Here is a 23,734-nt window from a genome sequence, read left to right on the forward strand (position 1 = left end):
TTCCTTTGAACGCAACACTCCATCTCCAGATTGTCAACTTTTAGTGGCTGTCCCCTATGGGAGAGCCTAGGAAGGCTCTCTCTCCAGCTCCACCTTCTGGTGTCCCTGGCTTCCTTCAAGTCTCAGCTCAAATCTCACCTTCTAAGAGGTGTTTCCCTGTCCTGACCACTTACTTGCTAGTTCCTTCTTAGTGAAATTTCCTCTGATTTACTCCATATGTATCTTGTGTGCACATATATTGTCTCCCATACTAGAATGTGAGCTCCTTGAATATATGGACTCTTTTTTGCCTTTCTTTGTATCAACCCCACTTACCATAGTCCCTGACACACAGTAAGTGCTTAATAAATACTTCTTGATTTGACTTGGCAACTCTGTAGCTTATCTACAATAATTCAATCAGAAACTTTTTCAAATGGAACCATGTTCAAATTGTGAAATCTAGATAAACTGCATCTATAACATTCCCCTTATCAGCCCATTTAGTAATCAGTTTTTTTTAAAAAATTAACTTTATCTGGCACAGACTATCCTTGATAAAGCCATGCTGGTTTTTTGTAATCACCACTTCCTTTTCTAGATGTGGACTAACCATGCTGTTGTTAACGTGGTCTAGAATTACTGCCAGAAATTGATGTGAATCTCACTGGCTGATAGCTCACAAACCCAATTTTCTTCCTTTTTTTTTTTTGAACCCTGGCATAATATTCATTCTTCTCTCATTCGGAAGCTTCTTTTTTTCCACATCTTTCAAAGTTCACTGATACTGGCTCAGCAATCACATCCAACAGTATTTTCAGCACCCCAGGTTATTGTTCATCTGGGTCTGATGGCTAGGTGCTTTCTTACTATTTTCCTACTTATCTTGTGTGGGAATTCCCCATTATTCATTCTTGATAAAATTCACTTGCAAAATAGAATTTCACTTCATTGGTCGTTCCAGTTTTGAAAGGATGAGATTAGCTTCATTTCCTTTTTCTTTTCAAATTATTTATTTGTTTTAAGCATTTTTTTTGTTTTAAAATTGAATTCCAAGTTTTCTTCCTCATCCCTCCCTCACCCACTGGGAAGGCAAGCAAAATGAAATTAATTATACAAATAAAATCATGCAAAACGTATTTCCACATTAGTCATTTTGCAAAAAAAAGAGAGAAAAAATTTTTGGTTACTTAATTTTTTTTAATTTATGGAATAAAATAAGCATTTCCATAACACAGTACAATTTAAAAAAATGGTTGTACATGAAACCACAAACCCACTATGTACAACTTGCTATTCCTTCTAAATACACACAAAAAATTATCATGTAAATTTCCTTTTCCTTCCTTCCTTCCCCCCCACTCCAGAGATGGCTAACTTTAGACATAAATAGGCAATATATATAAAATTATTATAATAAAATGCAATTATGTATTATATGTAAAATAATATTTGTAAAGTTATTCTATCCATATATTTATCAATTCTTTCTCTGGATGCAAATCGTGTCTTTCTACATATATCTTTGTAATTAATTTGGGCATTTATAGCAGTCAAAATGTCTTGTTCGTTCAGTCATTCTTAAAACAATATTACTATTACCGTACACAATGTTCTTTTGGTTCGCTTATTTCACTCTTCATTATTTCATGCAAGTCTTTCCATGGTTTTCTAAGATCATGGTGCTCATCATTTGTTATAGCACAGTAGTATTCTGTCACAGTCATATACCACATCTTGTTCAGCCATTCCCCAGTTGATGGAATTTCCAGTTCTTTGCCACCACAGAGCAAGAAAATTATACTTCAATTTCCACTCAGGTTTCATCAGTTCTCCTTTTGGGAATGGATAGCATTTTTTCATCATGAGTTCTTTGAAATTGTCTTGGATCATTGTATTGATTAGAGTAGCCAAGTCTTTCACAGTTGTTCATCATTACAACATTGCCTTAACTATACACAACGATTTCTCAGTTCTCATTTCATTTTGCATCAGTTCACATAGGTCTTACTGTCTTTTTTTTTTCTGAAACCACCCCTCTCATCATTTCTCATAGGACAATAGTACTACATCACAATCATACACCCTAACTTCTTGAGTCATTCCTCAACTGATGAGCATCCCTTCAATTTCCAATTCTTTACCATCACAAAAGAACCATTATGATATTTTTGTACATATGTGTTCTTTTTCTTTGATCTCTTAGGGGTGCAGATTTAGTGGTAGTATTTCTATGTTAAAGAGTATACACTATCCCTTTGGGATAGCTCCAAATTATTCTCCAGAATGATTGGACCAGTTCAAAACTCCACCAACAGTTTATTAGGGCACCTATTTTCCCTTATTCCATTTAGCATTTGTCATTTCTGATAGGTGTGAGGTGGTACCTCAGAGCTATTTTAATTTAGCTTTCTCTAATCTATGATGATTTAGAACATTTTTTTTATGTGAATAGAGATCATTTTGATTTCTTCTTTTGAAAACTGCCTGTTTATATCCTTGGTCATTTAATCAGTTGGAGAATGGCTCTTATTTTTATAAATCTGACTCAGTTCCCTATATATTTGAGAAATGAGACCTTTATCAGAGAAACTTGCTGTAAAATTTTTTGATATTATTTCATTGTCTATGGTACCTTTTAGCAAAATATAGTTTTCTCGATTATCTCTTTTAATTAGGTCTTTTTTTGCTTTGTCTGAGATCATGATTGCTACCCCTGCCCTTTTTACTTCAGTTAAATGTTAGATTCTGTCCCAGTCCTTTATTTTAATTTTTGTGTCTTTGTCTCTTGTAAACAACTATTTTCTTTTCTTTCACAATTTTATTTTTAATTTATGGAATAAAACAAGCATTTTCATAACATACTACAATAAAAACAATAGTACATGAAACTGCAATCTGCTATGCACAACTTGCTGTTCCTTTCAAATATACAACAAAATTATCATGTAAATTTTTTCTGTTTTTCTTCAACACCCTTCACTCCCCCACCCTCCCATAGAGACGGCTACCATTGGACACAAATAGAGGTGTGTGTGTGTGTATGTGTAAAATTATTCTATACATACTTCTATTTATCCATTCTTTCTCTCTGGATGCAGATAGTATCTTTCTTCATATGTCCTTTATAGTTAGTTTGGTTATTTATAGTAAACAAAATAACTTATTTACTCAAAATTGTTCTTAAAACAATTTTGCTGTTACTGTAACCAGTGTTCTCTTGGTTCTGCTCTCTTAATTATTTCCTTTCATTCTATTTTCTTCTGTTTTTCTCTTCTTTTTTCTTCCTTCTCTTTTTCTTTTTATCCAGTCCCTCCTCAAAAGTTTGTTTTGCTATTGATCACTATCTCCCTTAATCTGCTCTCTTTTATCATCATCTTCCCCATATCTCCTATCCCTTTCACCTCCTATTTCCCTATTGGGTAAGATATATTTCTAAATCAAACTGAGGGCATATATATATATATATATATATTCTTCCCTCTTTGAATGAATTCTGATGAGCGTGAGGTTCAAGTTTGCCACCCCTTATTTTCCCTTCCACTATAAAAGCTCTTCCTTGTATACCCCTTTTTCTTCCAGCACATTCCTCTTTCCTACCCCTTTATTTATTTATTTTTTGGGGAGATCATCCTAACATAATAGAGTCACATTCATGCCCTCTGTCTATTAGATTCTTTCTAACTGCCCTCAGAATGTAAAGTTCTTAGGAATTACATGTATCATTTTCCCAAATAGGAATATAAACAATTTAACTTTATTGAGTCTCTTGTGATTACTTTTTCATGTTTACCTTTTTATGCTTCTTTTCAGTCTTGAATTTGAATGTCAGATCTTCTGCTCAGCTCTGGTCTTTTCTCCAGTAATGCTTGAAAGTTCTCTATTTTATTAAGTATTCATTTTTTCCCCTGAGGGATTGTACTCAGTTTTGCTGGGTAGGTTATTCTTGGCTATAATTCTAGACCTTTTATCTTCTAAAATATCATATTCCATGCCTTCACTCTTTTAATGTGGAAATCACTAAATCTTGTGTGATTCTGCCTGTGACTCCATGATATTTGAATTGTTTTTTCTGGCTGTTTGCAATATTTTCTCCTTGACCTGGGAGCTCTGGAATTGAACTTATACCATTCCTGGGGTTTTTCATTTTCCCATCTCTTTCAAGAGATGATCAGTGAATTCTTTCAATGTCTATTTTACTTTATGGATCTAAAATATTGGAGCAATTTTCCTTGATAATTTCTTTATATATGATGTCTAGGTTCTTTTTTTGGTAATAGCTTTCAGGTAGCCCAAAAATTCTTAAATTATTTCTCATCAATCTATTTTCCAGATCAGCAGTTTTTCTAATGAGATATTTCATATTTTCTTCTATTTTTTCATTCTTTTGACTTTGTTTTATTGTTTCTTGAAGTCTTATGGAATCATTAACTTACATCTGTCCAATTCTAATTTTTAAGGAATTATTATTTTTCAGGGAGCTTTTGAACCATTTTCCCCATTTAGTCAATTTTGCTTTGAAGAATTATTTTTTCAGTGAATTTTTATATCTCCTTTTTTATTTTGCTTATTCTGCTTTTAGAAGAGTTTTTCTTCAGTGAATTTTTGTATCTCTTTTTACCATTAGGCCAATTTTATTTTTTAAGGTTTTATTTTCTTCAGTATTTTTTTTTGTGCCTCTTTTACAAGCTGTTACTCTTTTCACAATTTTCTTGCACCATTCTCATTTCTTTTCCAAATTTTCCCGCTACCACTTATTTCTTTCTTTAACTCTTGCAGGAATTCTTGTTGTGCTTGGGTTCAATTAGTATTTTTTTTTTGTGAGGCTTTGTTTAGTAGCTGTTTTCACACTGTTGTCTTCTTCTGAGCTGTATGTCTTGGTCTTCCCTTCCACTGCAGTCATTTTTAGTGGTCAAGGTCTTTTGTTTGTTTTCTCATTTTTCCAGTCTATTTCTTGACTTGAACTTTATGTTTAAATTGGACTCTGCTCACCTGGGGTTGGGGAGGCAATGTCCCAAGCTTTAGGCTTTTTTGTGCAACTATGCCATTCAGAACTGCTTCTGGGCAATACAGTTGCCAATCAGCACCAAGTGCACGTAATGCCAGAGAAGGGTCTCCTGTAATCTCTTTCCAACCAGTTGTCTGACTCCCTTACCATCTCTGGGCTGAGAGCTCCCGAAGCTGTGTTGCTGCTGGCACTGCTCCCACGCTCCAGACTAGTGGTCATCCTGATGTGACAGAACTTTCCTGCTGACTTCTTAAGTTGTCTTTGGCTAGAATAATGTCTCACTCTAACCTTTTGCTACTCTGCCACTCCAAAATTTATTATGAGGAATTATTTTAAAGTAACTTAGAGGGGAATGTTAGGACAGGTAAGCTGGGTTGTTGCCTGCACTCTGCCATCTTGGCTCCACCTCCATAAAATTATCTTTAATGCAAGTCAAGAAATGATTAGCTGTTCTGCTCTGGAAAGAGCTCGAATAGATATTCTGAATAATTGAATTCCCCATTGCTTTTGTACCATGCTTCCATGAAAGACTTATAACCTGTTTCCAGAACTTTTCATGTATTTCTTCTTCTGGTCCAAGAGATCTGTAACAAGATCTGTAACTCTGTTGACATTAATACTTCTATTTTGTCTTCACCGATCTTCACCCAAATGTTCTCCACCTTGCTTCATCACTTTGCTCCCTATATCCTATTAATCTACATCTTTCCTATCTTCCATTTTTACCTATCCTGTTACTTTTTAATAAGGTATATGCTTCCAAAACCATATTCAAGTAATGATTTTAAGTCCATAAGATGAAATTGATTTCTGAATTAGGATCTCTAGTTACCTTGCTTGTTCCCTGTACTATGTGCATTTGTGTATAGACAATGGAGGCCATGAGTTTTGTTATTGTTATTCGCAAACCTTGAAGTACAAAATAAATGCCATCTATTACTATCATTATCCCTACATTGTCACTATTCTCTGTGGTATCTAGTTAATGGTCTGTTGGCAATTTTCTCCTTCCTGTGTCTTTTCAATTCACAGGCTTTACAAAGAATTGATTTGTAGGATAACAGCTTTACCACCCTGTATTTTCGTCAGCCCTTGTTAGATTGCACTCCATCCCTGGACAGGAACCTGTTATTTTTATATTTTAAGCTACAATCCAGAAATTGAATCATGCTCTCAGATATCATTTTCTCAAGTAGCTCTTCACTTCCTAAATTTGCCTTTCTCATGTGAAAGCCTTATCTTTGAACAGCAGCAATGATTACTGGTCTTTCAAGTACTTACCTCATATAGGACTTTGCTCCATCAACCATTTGTTCTTGTGCATCTTCAATCTCTCTTTTGCCACTAGCTCAACCCCATTTGAGCAGTCCTGAAAAGGTCTTCTCTTGACTTTTCTGTGCCATACAGCTACCATCCCACCTTTATCTTCCTCTTCATTTTGAACAAGTTATCTATGCCCAATGCCTCCACTTCTCCATTACCCATTCTGTCTTCAGCTCCCTACAATCTGGCTTTTATTATTCCCATTCTTTAAATTAGAGAGAAAGGTCACTTATAAACTTCTCATCAACAAATCCAGCAACCCTTGTTCAGTCTTCATTCTCCTTGACTTCTCCAAAGCTTTGGACATTGTTGGTCACCTATTCCAGTATACACTTTTCTCCCTTCGTTTCAGAAGTTCTATTCTTTCTTGGCTCTCTTTCCTTTATAATGAAATCTTCTCCAATTCCATTAATCCATTATCTCCCTGGACTCTTTTCTGTTCTTTCTCCATTGATTATTTCGTTTACTCTCATGACTTCAACTACCACTGTAGGCAGATGCCTCACCAATCTATAGCTTTAGTCCTGACCCCTCATTTGAGTTCCAGGTGTTTTGTTTTTTTTAATCTTCAAATTCCTACAGTATTATTTTTCTTTAGGCATCTAGCATTTCAAACTCAATATAGTCCAAATAAAAATTAACATTTTTCCTTCTAAACCTATTCTTTTTTTGCCTTCATTTTTTCTGCCTGCAGGGCCATCATTCACATAGTATCATAAGCCTTGAGAGACACAGGAGATAGATGATTTGAGTGTGTTTACTTTATATTCTGTTACTTTGCTAAAATTATTAATTGTTTCATCTAATTTTTCAATTGAGTCTCTGGGATTTTCCAAGCATATTATTATATCATCTGCAAAAAGAGATAGTTTTATTACTTCTTTCCCTATTCTGGTTCCTTCTGTTTTTTTTTTCTCTTTTTGCTAGGGTTTCCAAAAATAATAAATAATATTGGTGAAAGTGGGTATCCTTGTTTCACACCTGATCTTAGTGGGAAGGCTTCTAGCTTATCCCCATTACAAATGACACTTTCTGATTGTTTTAGGTAAATATTTCTTATCAATTTAAGGAAAAATCCATTTGTACCTATACTTTCAAGTGTTTTTGATAAAAATGAGTGTTATACTTTATCAATAGATAGAGATAGAGAGCTCAGTTTGGAATCCAGGAAGACCTGGATTCAAATCCTGCCTGTTACACTTAACTTATATAATTATGTCCATCTCTCTGAGCATCATTTCCTCATCTGTAAAACAGGGATGACACATCTGTAGTACCTACTCTTCTTTTGAGACTCAAATGGGAGAATCCATGTAAAATGCTATGCAAATGTGAACCTCCAGTGAGACTTAGCTTTGTCATGTTAGACTATGGTCGAATTTCCCTGGGAACGTTTTTCCTCTCCTTAACGGTCAGCCAATGGTCTTGTCATTTGAATCTCCAAAACATTACTCTTTTCATACTACCTTCACCCCTGCTTCGAGTCCTTATTAGCACCCACCTGGTTTGTTGCAACAACCTCCCAAGAGGTCTCTCTGACTGTCTCCCCCTATCATTTATCTGTCATAACAATACCATGACACTCTTTCTCACCCATAGGTCTGGTCATATCACTCCTCTGCTTAAAAAATATCACTGGTCCTCTGCTACCCACCAAACAAACTTCAAACTCCCCTTTCTGGCATAAAGGGGTCTTTATCTTGCCTGGTGAGTACTGTGGAAAGAGCATTGAACTGGAAGCCAGGAGTCTGCCTTCAACACTTCCTGGCTGTGTGATATGGGGCAAATCACTGAGTAGCCATCTGTACAATACAGGTAATAATACCTGTTGTAGCTCCTCAGAGGGGTCTCATAGAGACCAATGGGATAACGTACAGTCTGCAAAGTGCTTTGTGAGTCTTAGAGAATGATTTCATGTTGGCTATAGGTATCAGCTTCCTAGCTTTTCATCATTTTATTCCCCTCCAGAACTCTACCCAATCTTTGTCCCTAGGCAGCTTTTGTTGTCGATTAGTCATTTTTTCAGTTGTGTCTGACTCTTTGCAGCCCCATTTGGGGTTTTGTTGGCAAAGACTAGAGTGGTTTGTCTTTTCCTTCTCTAGCTCATTTCGCAGATGAGAAAACTGAGGCAAGCAGGGTTGAGTGTCTTGTCCAAGGTCACACAGCTGGTAAGTGTCTGAGGCTGGATTTGAGCTCAGGTGTTCCTGACTCCAACCCAGCCCTCTATCTACTGAGTCACCTAGCTGTCCCTGGGTAGCTTATGGGCTCCAAAGTAGATCTGGGGCTCTGACACCAAGTCATCTTTGCTCAGACTATTCCCTAGGCCTGGAATGTCATCTGTTCCTCTTGTCAGTTGTTCAAAAATTCCATCAACATGTATGAAGGACCTTCCACATGCCAGGCACTGAGCTAAGTGCCAGGGCTACAAAGACAAAGCCCCAAACAATCCTTTCCCTCAGTTTTTATTTTCCTTTTCTTCTTTCTCTTGTTTTTGCTGGCTTATATAGAATGTTTTAAGATTCACAGCAGCCCTGTGAGATAGGTGCTATTATTATCCCCATTTTATACATGAGGAAACTGAGGCTGAGAGAATGACTTGAACAGGGTCACACAGCTAAGAAATATCTGAAAGAGGATTTGAACTCAGATCTACTTGACTCTAACTATAGTATTCTAGCCATTCTAGCAAGATAGGCTTTAATAAATAGTATACTGGAAAGTATATTGGATTTAGACTCAGAGAAGTTGTGTTCAAATCCTGCTTCCTTCACTTTCTGCATGACCTTGGGAGAATCACTAAACCTTTCTGGGCTTTAACCTCCTCATCTGTAAGATGTAAAATGATTGGGTTTGATGACCAGTAAAGGCGCTGAGAGTCAAGATGGAGTGATATGTGTACAGAACAGCAAATACTTAAACAGTAAAGACTGTAATGGCTGTATTCCCTTCTTGGGCCAAGGTTAGCATCTTGTAAGAGTTCATCATGGCACTCGCCAGGTCTTTCTGTCTTTTCTCATCCCTTGTCCCTTGTCTTCAAATCCCATGGAAGAGCTGTGTTCAATTCCTGACTTACTTACTGTGTGACCTTGGGAAAGTCCCTAAGCCTCTGGGGAGTGGGGGATGATGGGAGAGTGCAGTGAGGAGTGGAATCGTTCTGCAATATCTTATTATGACAGGGAAATGTGTGTTATAGGAACTGAGGGGTGGCAGGGTAAGCCCCTTCTTTTCCCTCTGAAGGTCTGGTTTAAGATTAATCCTAAAGGGAAGATGGAAGGATGACCCCAGGAGAGCAAAGGAGAGGAGGGGAGGCCGTCAGGACCCCCCTATGTGGCATTCTGCCCCACCCCCAGGAGCCCCCAGCCCAGCCTTTCCACCCTTTGGCGTGAAGGAGCTCGTCAGTTATATATGACCTTTCCACCACCTGGAGATGGCATGTAAATTAGAGTCATTTGCATGTGTAATCTTCATAATTACCGGAGCAATTATTCCCAGATGAGCCACTGGAGCCTAGCCTGCCATCTTTCCAGTGGCCTGGATTGCTCTTCTGACACCCTGGTCCAGGGACCTCCCCTCCCTCCATACCTATTGAGTCCCTTCTGGCAAGGGAAAGCGTCTCCTCCAGGGAGGGGCTGCTCTTCACTTCATGGCTAGGGGATGACAGATGAGACAGAAAGGAAGCCCCTTCCCCCAAATTTCCAAGCACATTCCTTTCTGAGGTGTATGTGTTTTGCAGGAGCTGGGTAGGAGAAGGAGGAGAATGTTTGGGATGTCCAGAAACTTCTTTCTGGAGGGTCACATCCACTGCCAGAAGGTTCAGGTTTCCATTTACCTGGAAAGGGTTATAGAAAAGGCGTATCCTCCCTACCCCACCTCAGGATACGTGATTTGGCAAAATATGTTCTTTCTGCAAAGCCCCATTAAAAGTACACTTCATGTTCTTGAAATGAAGATTGTCCTGGAGGGCTCTGGTCACACACAGGATCGTAAACTCACAGATTTAGAACTGGAAAGGACTTCTGAGGTCATCTAGTCCAATTGTTTTACATTTTACAAATGAGAAAAGTTAGATGAGAAGTTGAAGTTCCCAAAGCTAATAAATGGAAGAGTTGAGAGTTGAACTCAGGTCTTCCCAACTTCATTACACACCAGAGTTTTAAGTACATGTATGAATATGTCATTGATGTCACCAGATAGCACTGTATACCTACTTTAGGTTCAGCAGGATCCTCTGACTACAAAATTTGCACCTGTCTCCACTGTTCAATGCTGTTCACAATACCCTCCTCCCCCATACCCATCACCTCCTCACATTACCTAAAATTATTTTCCTTCAGATAGGTAGCAGGACCAGAAGTTCCACCAGTAATAAATTTGGTCATTCACACTCAGTCATTCACACCTTGGTCTGAATTAATTTTATCCTGTCAACACCTGGACTAGTAGGAAAGGAGTAGGAAGAGTTCTGAACTACAGCAGCTGAAGAGTAGTTGGCATACTGGAAAGGATGGAATTTGATTCAGGGCACTTATATTCGAAGAATCTTGGTCCTACCACTAACTGGATGATCTTGGACAAGCTAATTCTACTCCAGGGAAAGGGACAGCATCAGTTTCCTCATCTGGAAATTGGGGAGATTGGACTAGATAATCTCCAAGGTCCTTTCCAGCTCTGAATCTTGTGATACTATTGTTGTCTAGGAGGAAAAGAAGCTCAAAAGGAAGCCAAAGGAGGAGAGTAAACAGCCATAGTAGGTTATAGTACAGCTGGTACAGTAGATAGGGTACTGGGCTTGAAGTCAGGAAGTCCTTCATTCAAATCTAGCCTCAGATCTCGCTGTGTGAAGTCAAGTCACTTAACCGTTGTTTGCCTCAGTTTTCTTATCTGCAAAATGGAATAATAAATAATAAATAATAGGGTTGTTGTCAGGATCAAATGAGACCATATTTGTGAAACCTTTAGCACAATGTCTGGTACGTAGGAGGTGCTATATAAAAGTGCTTATTCTCTTCCCTTAAAGGCTGGCTTTGGGTTTGTTTCTTGATTTGAATCTAGCCTGATTCCCCTCTTTTTACAGAGGAGGAAACTAAGGCAGAGAGAAAGGAAACGACTCGACAGAGATCACACAGCATGAGTGGCAGAGCTGAGACTTGAACCCGGTTCTCCTGAGTCTCTGACCCCTACAATGGGTGTACACGTTCACAGCTGGACATGGAGTACTTACAGCACAATAGGGGTAAAAACGTAGAACAATATGGCAAGAGGCAGCCAGCCCTGCACTAATTTTTGTAAAGTATTTAGCACAGTGCCTGGCACATAGTAGTCACTTAATATATGCTTCTCCCTTCCCCTTTCCCTTCCCTCTGGACTGGGAGTCAGGAGATCTGGGTTCTTATCTAGCTTCCAGCACAAATTCCTGGGATGACACGGGACTGGCCAGACAGGTGGCTTCACCTATCTGGGCCTCAGCTTCCTTATCTGTAAATGGAGGGGGTTGGGCTGGAAGAGGTCTAAGCTGTCTTCCTTCTCTAACAGTCTGATTCTAGCATGGCTTTAATGCACTAATAATTGACTGGGGAGGGAGAAAGGGCATAAATTGGGTAACAGGCTGTTGGGTTAACCTTTAAAGACTTTGCCTGTTAGAATCCCTGGCTTCTGGTCAGAATCATCTCAAATGCTCCTTTCTGCCTGAGACCTTCCCAGGTTCCTCCAGCTGCTATTCCCTTTCCCTTTAAGGTTATCTTGTATCTGCTTTGTATGTATAAGCACCTATCATCACCATTAGAATATAAGCTCTTTGTATCCCTAGTTCAGTGAAGAACTCGTAGTAGGCACTTAGAGTTTGTTGATTGATTAAAAAAAATACATTTGATTTGAAAAAAGAAAGGGAAGGCTGAAGAAATGCTGACAATGCTGTGCAATTTGCCTTTCTGCCACTCTTTTATTGACCCTCTCCAAGGAACCAGTTCCCTTACACTGCCAAATTCATCAACCCATCTTCCTAAGCAACTGGATTGTAAAATTACCTCTTCTTTCTGTCCCTTCCTCCCATCAAAACTCAGTTTCTCAGTTCTATCTCAAACAAGAAAAATTAATTCATATTGAGGTGTTAACTTAAAAATGAATGTAGGGGAGAGCCAATCAAGACACCTTCCTCAATTTATTTTCTCCTATCCCAGATGATAAAATTGGGACAGGTAAGAAAGACAAAGTGGTAAATGAGTGGCAAAGAGGTAGCTATACTCTGTTACTCCTTTATAGAGTGTTAAGTTCTCCTTGATGGGATTAGAGTACTCCAGCTATTGGCTAGACAAAAATCTGCTGATGGGACTCTAAAGTGAGTATTCTAGAACAGGGTTTTACCGACTTGGCTCTCTCTCTCCATATATGTGTGTGTGTGTAGACACACGTATATAAATACATGTATCTGCATGCATATATATACATACATATATCATATACATAAAATACACACAGATAGATAATTATATTTCAATATAATTGGTTTCCTTCATAATCACATGTATTTTATTTTATGCAAATAAAAACATCATTTTGAGAAGGGCTTCTAAAGGGAGTTCTTGACACAAAATAGGTTAAGAGTTCCTGTTCTATAAAGACATTTAAAATAGCAAGCAACTTCGAAGAATGCTACCATCAGAGGAAGAGGGGACTTCTTTCTTCCTCTCCCCTTTTTAGCCACCACAACTTGCTGTGAAAGTACTTATTCAGTAAGAGACACCATAACCAGGAGGGAATGGATATAGTCAGTGAAAGAAACTCCAAGGAGGGAGACCTCTGGCAGCAGAGAAGAGAGCCAGCTATGGATTCAAGAGAGTATTAGCACCGGCATTTGGGAGTCAAGCTTTGAACCAGAGCAGACCCAGAGTGTCTTACTCAGGGAGCTGCTCAGTAGAAAGGACATGAGGCCATGAAGTGCCCCATGAGTTGCTTTGGCCTGATGTGTGGGTTCACTACAATGTATTGACTGATTATGCCCACTTATCCTACTGATGCTACATAGGGATAAAAAGATAATTCTTGTCCACAAAGAACTTCCATTCTAATGGTGATGACAAGTACTTATACAAACAAGACTTGCCCACCTTCGTTGCCCTCCTGGTTTTGCTTCTGACTTTCTGAACTTTAACACCATGCATCCCCCTCCATTCCTCTCTGTTTCTTTTCAGTTTCCTTTTGTGTATTATCTTTCTCCATTAATCAATCGATCAATAAACATTTATTAAGCACCTACTATGGGCCAGGCACTGTGCTAAGTTCTGGGGATACAAAAAGAGGCAAAAAGTCTGTCTTCAAGGAACTCATTATTTAATGGGGAAGATAATAAACAAATATTTACAAACAAGCTTTATTTAGGACAAATAGGAAATAATGAACAGAGATAGAGCACTGGAATTAAAAGAGGCTGGGAATGGTTTTCAGTAATAGATGGGATTTTAGTAGGGTCTTAATGGAAATCATAGAGGTCAGTAGTTGGAGTGCAGAACAGAGAATGTTCCAGGCATGAGAGACAGTCACAGAAAATGCCTAGAACAGAGAGACAGAATGTCTTGTTTGCTGAACAACAGAGGCCAGTGTCACTGGATCGAAGGGTACATGATGTGCCATTAGAATGTAAGCTTCTTGAGGTGGAGCTAAGATAGTGGAGTAGAAAGACACACATATGCTGGCTCTCCCCACACAGCCCATAAAATACCTGTAGAGAGGGACTCTCAACAAATTCTGGTGCAGCAGAAGTGGAGAACAACAGAGTGGAGGAGATTTCCAGGCCAGGGTGACCTGAAAGGCCAGCCGGAAATGTCTGTTGCACTAGTCATGGAGCAGAGCCCAGCCCAGCCTTGGTGGCATGGCTCTTGGCTCGCGAACAGCCCTCAGGGGCGGAATCCCCAGTCACAGTATCAGCAATTCACAGATCTCTCAACCCACAGGCGCCAAAGGTCAGTGACAGAGTTTTTTCAGCTGTCTGGGAAAGGAGAAGGGCCTTCCCAAAGCTCTGGCCTTAGGCAATGGCCACAGAAGCCACATGGCAGTTCCCACAGCTGCCCCTACAGCAGCCCACATCCATTGTTGGATCACAAAACCCCTGAGGGCACTGAGTAACCCATTCTTACCTCAGCCTTGTGTAGAGGCCCTGTGGCAGCTGATCTTTATCTCACACTGAATGGTACCTGCCCATATAACTTATCTGAATCTCAGCCCTCAGTGCTGGCTTGGCGGAACTGGAGGCCAGGTAGCTGTGAAGAGGAAACTCTGCTAAGATTCTGGGCACATAAATCTCTGCCTACTCCCAGACCAGTGTACATGCTTGATTGTGCCACCTTGGAGGAACTGAGATCTTACAGATTCCCAGAGTATACTCTACTCTTGACAAAGGACCCAAAAGTCAAGTTACTGGTTGGGAAAATAACACCTTGAAAAATAGGCTAACTCAATTGGCAAAAGAGGTTCAAAAAGCCAATGAGGAGAAGGATGCTTTCAAAAGCAGAATTAGCCAAATGGAAAAGAAGGTTCAAAAGCTCACTGAAGAAAATAGTTCTTTAAAAATTAGAATGGAACAGATGGAGGCTAATGACTTTATAAGAAACCAAGAAATCACAAAACAAAACCAAAAGAATGAAAAAATGGAAGATAATGTGAAATATCTCATTGGAAAAACAACTGACCTGGAAAATAGATCCAGGAGAGACAATTTAAAAATTATGGGACTACCTGAAAACTGTGATCAAAAAAAGAGCCTAGACATCATTTTTCATGAAATAATCAAGGAAAACTGCCCTGATATTCTAGAACCAGGAGGCAAAATAAATATTGAAAGAATCCACCCATTACCTCCTGAAAGAGATCCAAAAAGAGAAACTCCTAGGAACATTGTGGCCAAATTCCAGAGTTTCCAAGTCAAGGAGAAAATATTGCAAGCAGCTAGAAAGAAACAATTCAAGTATTGTGGAAATACAATCAGGACAACTCAAGATCTAGCAGATTCTACATTAAGGGATTGAAGGGTGTGGAATATTATATTCCAGAAGTCAAAGGAATTAGGACTAAAACCAAAAATCACCTACCCAGCAAAACCAAGTACAATACTTCAGGGGTAAAAATGGTCTTTCAATAAAGTAGAGGACTTTCAAGCATTCTTGATGAAAAGACCAGAGCTGAAAAGAAAATTTGACTTTCAAACACAAGAATCAAGAGAAGCATGAAAAGGTAAACAGCAAAGAGAAATCATAAGGGACTTAGACATTCCTACATGGAAAGACAATATTTGTAACTCTTGAAACTTTTCAGTATCTGGGTAATTGGTGGGATTACACACACACACACACACACACACACACACACACACACAGCACAGGGTGAGTTGAATAGCATGGGATCATATCTTAAAGAAATGAAATTAAGAGGTGAGAGAGAAATATATTGGTAGGAGAAAGGGAGAAATGGAATGGGGCAAATTATCTGTCATAAAAGAGGCAAGTTAAAGACTTTTCAGTGCAAGGAAAAAGGGGGGAGGTGAGAGAAAAACATGAAGTTTACTCTCATCACATTCGACTAAAGGAAGGAATAAAATGTATACTCATATTAGTATGAAAACCTATCTTACAATACAGGAAAGTGGGGGAGAAGGGGATAAACAGAATGGGGGGGATGATGGTAGGGAGGATAATGGGAGGAGGGAGCAATTAGAAGTCAACACTCTTGGGGAGGGACAGGGTCAAAAGAGAGAATAGAAGAAATGGGGGGCAGGATAGAATGGAGAGAAATATAGTTAGTCTTGCACAATGCAACTATTATGGAAATCATTTGCAAAACTACACAGATATGGCCTATATTGAATTGCTTGTCTTCCCAATGGGGATGGGTGCAGAGGGAGGAAGGAAGAAAAGTTGAAACTCAAAGTTTTAGGAACAACTGTTGAGTATTGTTCTTGCACAAAACTAGGAAATAAGAAATACAGGTAACGGGGTATAGAAATTTATCTTGCCCTACAGGACAAAAGAGAAGATGGGGATAAAGGAAGGGAGGGATGTTTGAAGGGAGGGCTGATTGGTGATAGGGATAATTAGAATGTTTGGTGTTTTGGGGTGGGGGGAGGGGAGAGATGGGGAGAAAATTTGGAACTCAAAATTTTGTGAAAATGAATGTTGAAAACTTACATAAATAAATTTAAAAAACAAAAAAAGAATGTAAGCTCCTTGCAGGCAGGGACTTTTTGCTTCCATTTGTATCTCTAGAGCTTAGCAAAGTGTTTGGCACATAGAAAGTGCTCAACAAATGCTTATGGCCTGCCTTAAAATCCTTTGGAGGCTGCTAGAGCTACACAATAATAGTTTAATAAACTACCAGGGATATTTGAATTGTTAAAAGAACTTCAGTATTAATTGAAATGAATTAAATGAAAAACGTATCCATTCCTTCTCTACTCTCCCACCCACAACGATTAAAACTTCTTTAAGCAAAGTATCTCCAGCTTAGGAGGTTTCAGTGTCTCCCTATTGTCTCTAAAATAAAACGTCTCTGATGTTTACAACCCTTCACAAATCGGCAGAACCTCTCTGTCAGCTGATTTCACTTTACTACCCACCAAGCATTCTACATGCCAGTCAAGCTGGTGTATTTGCCGTACCATGTGCATGATGTGCTGTCTTTCACCTTTGTGCCTTTGGAAGGGGTTTCCACACCTATAATGATCTTCCTCCTCACCTCTGCCCCTTGACATTCTTAGCTCTGTTCCAGACAGGTTCCAAGTTCAGTCTCCTATGAGAGGTCTTTTCTTCTTGACATCTCCCCTTTTCCCCACCAGGTAGTGCTCATTACTCTGCTTCTACTGTGTATATCCAGGAGAGGGAATGAGTGTGTAGTAGGACATAGACAGCTAGCCTTGGAGTCTAGAGAACTTGGATTCAAGCTGTGGCCTTTGGGCACTGGGGAAGTGCAGTAGAACTTCTCAGTGCCCCAGGCAACTCTCTAAAAGTTTAAGTTTCAGAGGAGTTTTTGACCTGCATCTGAGATGCAATGAAATCACATCTTCTCCTTCTCTCTCTCTCTTTCCCTCTCTCCCTCCTCTATATATGTACACATATATAATTTATCTGTCATCTCTCTCTATAAATATATACCATTTGTTTATCATCAATCTATACATCTATCCATTAATCTATCATCAATCTATGTATCTATCTACCTATCTATATTCAACCATTTCAATATCTTTCTACATCCATCTATTTGTTTGTCTACCTACCTACTTATCCATATCTATCTACCTCTCTCTATTTCATCTATCTACCTATACTTCCTATTTATCTGTATTTGCCTACATCCATCTATCTCTATCCATCCATCCATCCATCCATCCATCCATCCATCCATCCATCCATCCATCTACCTATCTATGTACTTATCCATATCTGTCTACCTCTCTTTATCTTCATCTACCTACCTATTTATTTATATTTATCTACATGTATCTATCTCTATCTCTCTATCCATCCGTTCATCTCTCTGTCCCTCTCTCTACTTACCTATGCATCTACCTACCATCTACCTGTTTATATCTATCCATCTATTCATCCATCCATCCATCCATCCATCCATCCAACCATCCATCTATCCATCCATCTATCTATCTATCTATCTATCTATCTATCTATCTATCTATCTATCTATCTATCTATCTATCTATCTGTCTGTCTGTCTGTCTGTCTGTCTGTCTGTCTGTCTTTCTGTCTATCTGTCTGTCTGTCTGCCTATCTGTCTATCTCTTTGTATGTATATATGTATGTATATAGCTATATATCTCCCTGAAATCATACATTATTCTCTCCTTCCATCCTCGCTCTGTGTAGAGTATATGCTCTGGGAGGACAAGGACTCTCATTTTCTTCAGTGTCTAGATAAGTGAGATGCATAGCATGCTGGGCCTGAAGCTACATAGATGCCAGTTCAAATTTGGCTTCAGACATTTAGTAGCTGTGTGATCCTGGCCGAATCACTTAATCTCGTTCTCCACATCTATATAGTAGGGACAATAATAGCACAGCCTCTCAAGATTGTTGTGAGGATCAAATGAAATAGTATGGCAAGTGCTCTGTAGATGCTAGCTATTATTACTAATTATTATTTATAAACCACTGAAGTCACAGTTATGCACCGACTCATCCCAATAGAAAATGAACTACTTGAGGAGAGGAAAAGACTTTCATTTTTGTCTCTATATTCTCAGTACCTATCATAGCACCTACACATAGTAGGTGTTGCCTCAAGTGTTTGCTGAATTGAATTGAACTGAACTGAATTGAATAACCTGATGTAAATTGTCCCTCCAAGGAAAATTCTAAGATATCCATGACTTGTGTTGTGAGTCAGTCCTCTGGCATGAGGACATCCCTCCTGGAAGGATGTGGGCTTCCCCTATTGAACCTTGCTTTCTACAACAGGGCTCACAGTCCCCTAATCCCCCAGTGCAGGTGTGGCTGCCAATAGGTTAAGTCCTTGTTGGGGTACCCACTTTATACCTAAGGAAAGGACCACCTCTTAATGAGTTTGAGTGCTGAAAATAACAATAGGAGTCAATTTAACACAAATCTTTGTTGCTAGCCATGGGGAAGAGGGAAAAGGGCTAGAGGACAAGAAGACTGGCCCCTAAAGCTCAGGCATACCCATTAACATAGAACATAATTCATGTAAAGCCAGTGTTGTGTTGGGGAGCACAGAGATATGGGTCTATTCAGCAGAAAGGGGGTACTCCAAAGTGCCCTTCTGATGGTGGGGTTCTTATACTCTAACTTTGGGTAGCCCCTATAGCTGACTGAGTCAGGGCAAAACATTTGGGAGGGTTTCTTATCAGGGAAAAAAATAATTTGTAAGCAAAATATTATTTTGGGGGGGTTATTATAGGGAGCAAAATAAGCTGGCAGTAGATAAAATATTATTTTGGAGGACACAGTTGTACTAACATTTGAAAAACATTATTGTCAGTATTTTTCCATGAGTATGTTCTATAAGCTTATAGTCTCCCTTAAGGGAAAACTGTCATGATGGCCTCAAAACCAGCATGCCTAATCTTATAATAATATTTTTTATGCATAGATTCTATAAGCTACATCTTATAGTTTCAGGGGAAATTGTCATGATGGTCTTATAATCATCAGGTCTAATCTTTTAACAACTTCTCCTTTTGTGCAGTTGTTTCTAGGTCCTGCCCTTAGAAAGCCTTCCAAAAGGATGGAGCCAGGGATCTGGAGACAGGAAGGGAGTGATCTCCAAGAGGTGCAGTGCAGGGATTCTTGGATGTCCCCCCTCCCCAAGGCTGATCTCCTTGTTGCTGGTTAGTCAGGTTAGCTGGGGAGGAGTTGTTGTGTAACGACCCTCTCCGTCATCCTCATGCCAGAGGAAAGCCCAGCTGTTGGCTGACCTAGAAAGTCTGAACCCAAGTCACCTCTGTTCTGGTAGAAGCTACCAGAATTGTTGACCTTACTCTAGGAGAAGATAATTAGCCTTGCATCTCCCTGGCCTATAAAAGTGACTAACATAACATAAGAACAGACAGGTGAGCAGGATACAGTGGGGAAAGCATTGGGGGTTTAAAAAAAAAAAAAGGAAAGAAAAAAGAAAGAAAAATGGGGCCTGATGTTAAAAGACCTGGATTTGAGTCCTCGTTCTGTTAGGTATTACCTGTGTAACTCTGGGCAGGACATTGGATCCCCCTGAATCTTAGGTTTCCTCATCCCTAAAGTGAAAGGATTGGGCTAGATGGTGAATTCTAAGACATTTTACCAGCATGAACCTGTTTCCTCATGTCTAAAATAGGGAGAATACCATTGCATGACCTACCTCACAGGATTGTTGAAAGGAAATCACTTTTTTAGTCTTAAAGTTCTAGGTGGCAGCCACTCTACAAAGGACCCCTGGAATCTTAGATAAGTAAATTCCCCTGCACCCCAAAAGGATGAGTCTAAAAGAGGCATGCAGTGACACCTTGTAAGTAGAGTGACATCTTTTTATACTTGATCACAGTTTTGGTGCAGTGTATAAATGTGCTGAACTTGGAGTCCAGGAGGTCTAGAACGCATAGGCTGTCAGAGTGGGCGATACTGGCTGCCCCCCGGGAGGTATTGGAATGAATGGGGGTGGGGATTAATAGCCTTGGGTGCAATTGGGGGATGTTCAATAAAAATAAGGAAAGAAAAGAGGATAAATTTTTGAAAAACAGTTTGTATGTGTTTCATCTGTTATGTAACAGAGTTAAAGTTGTGGTGATTAGATTATTTTCCAAATAAATACAAAAAATGAAGCCAGATTCAAATTCAGGTCTTCATGACTAGGCTCAGTGCTCTATCCACCGCGTCACATAGTTGCCCCTAGTGTTTGTTAAGCATCAACTATATGTGAGGCGCTGTGCTAGCTGTTGGGAATACCAAATTTATTCTATTGGTAGAAACAGGTACATATATAAATATATGGCATATAATAGAAGCTTAATAAATGGCAGTTCATTGAGCTATTAATTCATCCATCTACCCTTCTTACAACAATACATATAATATCAAAGTCACATGCTCCCAAGCCGTCTGGGAGTACTCTGCTGCTGACCAGCCTGCATGCATCCTGGGAATTGTCCATCACAGAATACTAGAACTGAAAATGGAGCGAAATATCTATAACACCTTTCTTTGTGATAGCCAAGAACTGAGATCAAAGCAAGTAGCTACGGATGGATGAATGGATGAAAAACTGCGATATGTGAATGTAATGAGTTATTATTGTGAAGTAAGAGATGACGAATAGGAGGAATTCTGAGGGAACAACTGCCTTATAGACCCCTCAATTTCAGGAATACCTCAGCCATGCTTCATTTCCCATTCCTCACAACCATTTTCTTCTTGAACTCACCAGCTGGCATACCCTTCTCCCAACCACCTCCAGTTACAGAACCATGAGATCAGCTCCACTCAGTACTGGGCAGGGGTGTGTCATTCTACTCCCCAATCACTCCTGTACCTTTCTGGACCAAAGTGCCTTTCACAGGGAAAGGGGTGTGTGTGTGTATGGCGGCTTACCACTCCCTGAGGTGCTTATTATGTAACATACTTAAATATATATATATATATATACACACACATATATGTATGTGTATATATGTGTATGTACATATATATTAAAAATTATATAATGTGTTATAACTATTATTATACTTATAATTCTTTGAGGACAGGGACTATTTTTGATTTTGCATTTTAGGTCCAGTGCTGGGCAAGCAGAAACAATAAAATAATAACCAAACAATAGCAACATTTATATATCACCTACTATGCGCCAGGCTGAGTATTTCACAACTGTCATCTCACTTGATCCTCACAATAACCCTGGAAGGTAAGTGTTATTATTATCATCCCCATCTTATAGCTGAAGAAACTGAGGCAAAAGTTAAGTGACTTGCTCAAGGTCACACAGCTAATAAGTGCCCAGGGTCAGATTCAAATAAAGAGAAATGATTATTAATAACCATTGTCTTAGGGAGATTCAGAATTCTCCTCTTCTTCCAAATTCCTGATTTTAAAAAGTTCAGGCCCTTGAAGGATAATACTGATAATGAGACTGAATTAACTCTCCTGATCTTGGTCAGACTCCATCTAACCTCACAAGGGACTTAATCTAAGATGGGGAAGCCAGTTGTGCTCTACTCAAGCTTGGGTGAAGACAGATCTTTTTGTCTAGATAGCTCAATACTAGGAGTGGTCTGGTATAGAGATAGCTTCTCTGTCTAAGGTGACATGATGCCACTCTCAGTCCTTCACTTGAATATAGCTCACCTTCCATTATGTTGTCCAATAAGAGTCGATTGCCACCCTTCAGAAACGTCTATTATTTGAAGGGTATATGAACTGTGAGCCCTGTTGCCATGAATGTCTAAAGAGAAATGACCAAATGACCATCCTTTTATTAATAACCTGCTGGCCTTATTAACAAAATGATTAAATTATCCAGAAACTATGTCTATTGACCTTTTTTCATTATCACAAAACCCCAGTCTTCTGACTACGGGCCTGGAACTCTATCCCCTGGGCCACCTAGGAAGAGTTTTATAATTGTTTTTTTCCTTCATTCACCTTAGAATATTTTCAGGGAGTGATACTGAGCTAGACAATACTATGAACATACTTATAAGCGTGACTATATTAAGATCAATGAAAAGATCACTGAAAGAAGCTGAACTCCAAGTCAAGGAGAAACCTGAGAAGAGGTAACAAGCACACTTGCATCTTGGAAAAACACCTAGAGCCATGTAGGCGGCCCAATGGATAGAACACTGAGTCTGGAGTCAGGAAGACCGGAGTTCAAATATGACTGCAGACACCCACTAGCTGTGTGACCCTAAGCAAGTCTCAGCTTCCTCAGCTGTAAAATGGGAATGAAAATAACAGTATCTATAGCGCTTGCTTCGGTAGCACATATACTAAAATTAGAATGATACAGAGAAGGTTAACATGGCCCCTGAGCAAGGATGACACGCAAATTTGTGAAGCGTTCCATATTTTTGAGAATATCCTCATGGAATTCCATCAGCAAAAGAACACAATTAGTAAGCAATAACAAAAAAGGGCCAAATGAGAATTACTTGAGAAACTTAAACAGTAATTGGCCCCTAGATTGACAAGCAGACAGGGAAGTTCTCCTTCACATCAACAGAACATTGATTCACTTGGATATAACTCATTCTGTCCTAAACTAGAACTTCAATTAATAAACCCTCAAGTGCTAGGACATTTGATTCCTAAAGAAACTATACACTTCCTAGCTCCCATCCTTTTAGAAAGCCAGTCTATGCTTCCAGCATGTGCCATGAGGAGGAAGACACTCCTTTGAGTCTGGCAGATCTTTGAATATTTCAAGGAGAGACCCCAGCAAATACCAGAAGTCCAAGGAAGCCAAGGTGACCCCATAGACTGTTTGAGGGCAACACCAACTCAATTATAGGCAGTTTGAAACTTGGGGATGCACTGCCCTTTGAAGTTCCTCTCCAACCCAAAAACTCACACACCACCAAACATGAACTTAGCCCTACAACCCCCATCCTCCCAGGAGTTAACAAAAATGAGATCTTTCCAAACTGGAACCCATCAAGGAGAGCCCAAGCTGTGCAGAAGCTCTATGTTAGTACAATGAGACAGGAAAGCCTCTATATCTGATAGCTTTCAATGGCTACCCCTGGGAGTTTCCCAACATACTTATCTCTGAGGACTTCCATAAGGAAGTTTATCCAGCCCAAGAAGGTCTTCCAACTGTTCTTGTTTCAGCTTCCAAAGGGGTCATCCCATAGGAGGAATTATCAAATGATCTTCACTACAAAGCTTTTTATAGAAGACCCTTAGAGTATTTAATTTTTTTTAAAATTTTTAAAAATTT

General features: G+C 39.2%; 1 protein-coding gene and 1 non-coding gene across 3 annotated transcripts in view; both read left to right on the forward strand.

Annotated features, from left to right (window-relative positions):
* Positions 1 to 23,734, forward strand: part of PACSIN1 (protein kinase C and casein kinase substrate in neurons 1) — a 110,059-nt gene that overhangs the window by 25,206 nt on the left and 61,119 nt on the right. The gene's annotated exons all lie outside the window — the stretch shown is intronic.
* Positions 22,761 to 22,867, forward strand: LOC140530518 (U6 spliceosomal RNA). Its single transcript, XR_011975956.1, has one exon. It is a non-coding gene; the product is annotated as a U6 spliceosomal RNA (small nuclear RNA).

Source organism: Notamacropus eugenii, chromosome 2, assembly GCF_028372415.1.
Source record: "Notamacropus eugenii isolate mMacEug1 chromosome 2, mMacEug1.pri_v2, whole genome shotgun sequence".
In the NCBI taxonomy this organism is placed as follows: Eukaryota; Metazoa; Chordata; class Mammalia; order Diprotodontia; family Macropodidae; genus Notamacropus; species Notamacropus eugenii.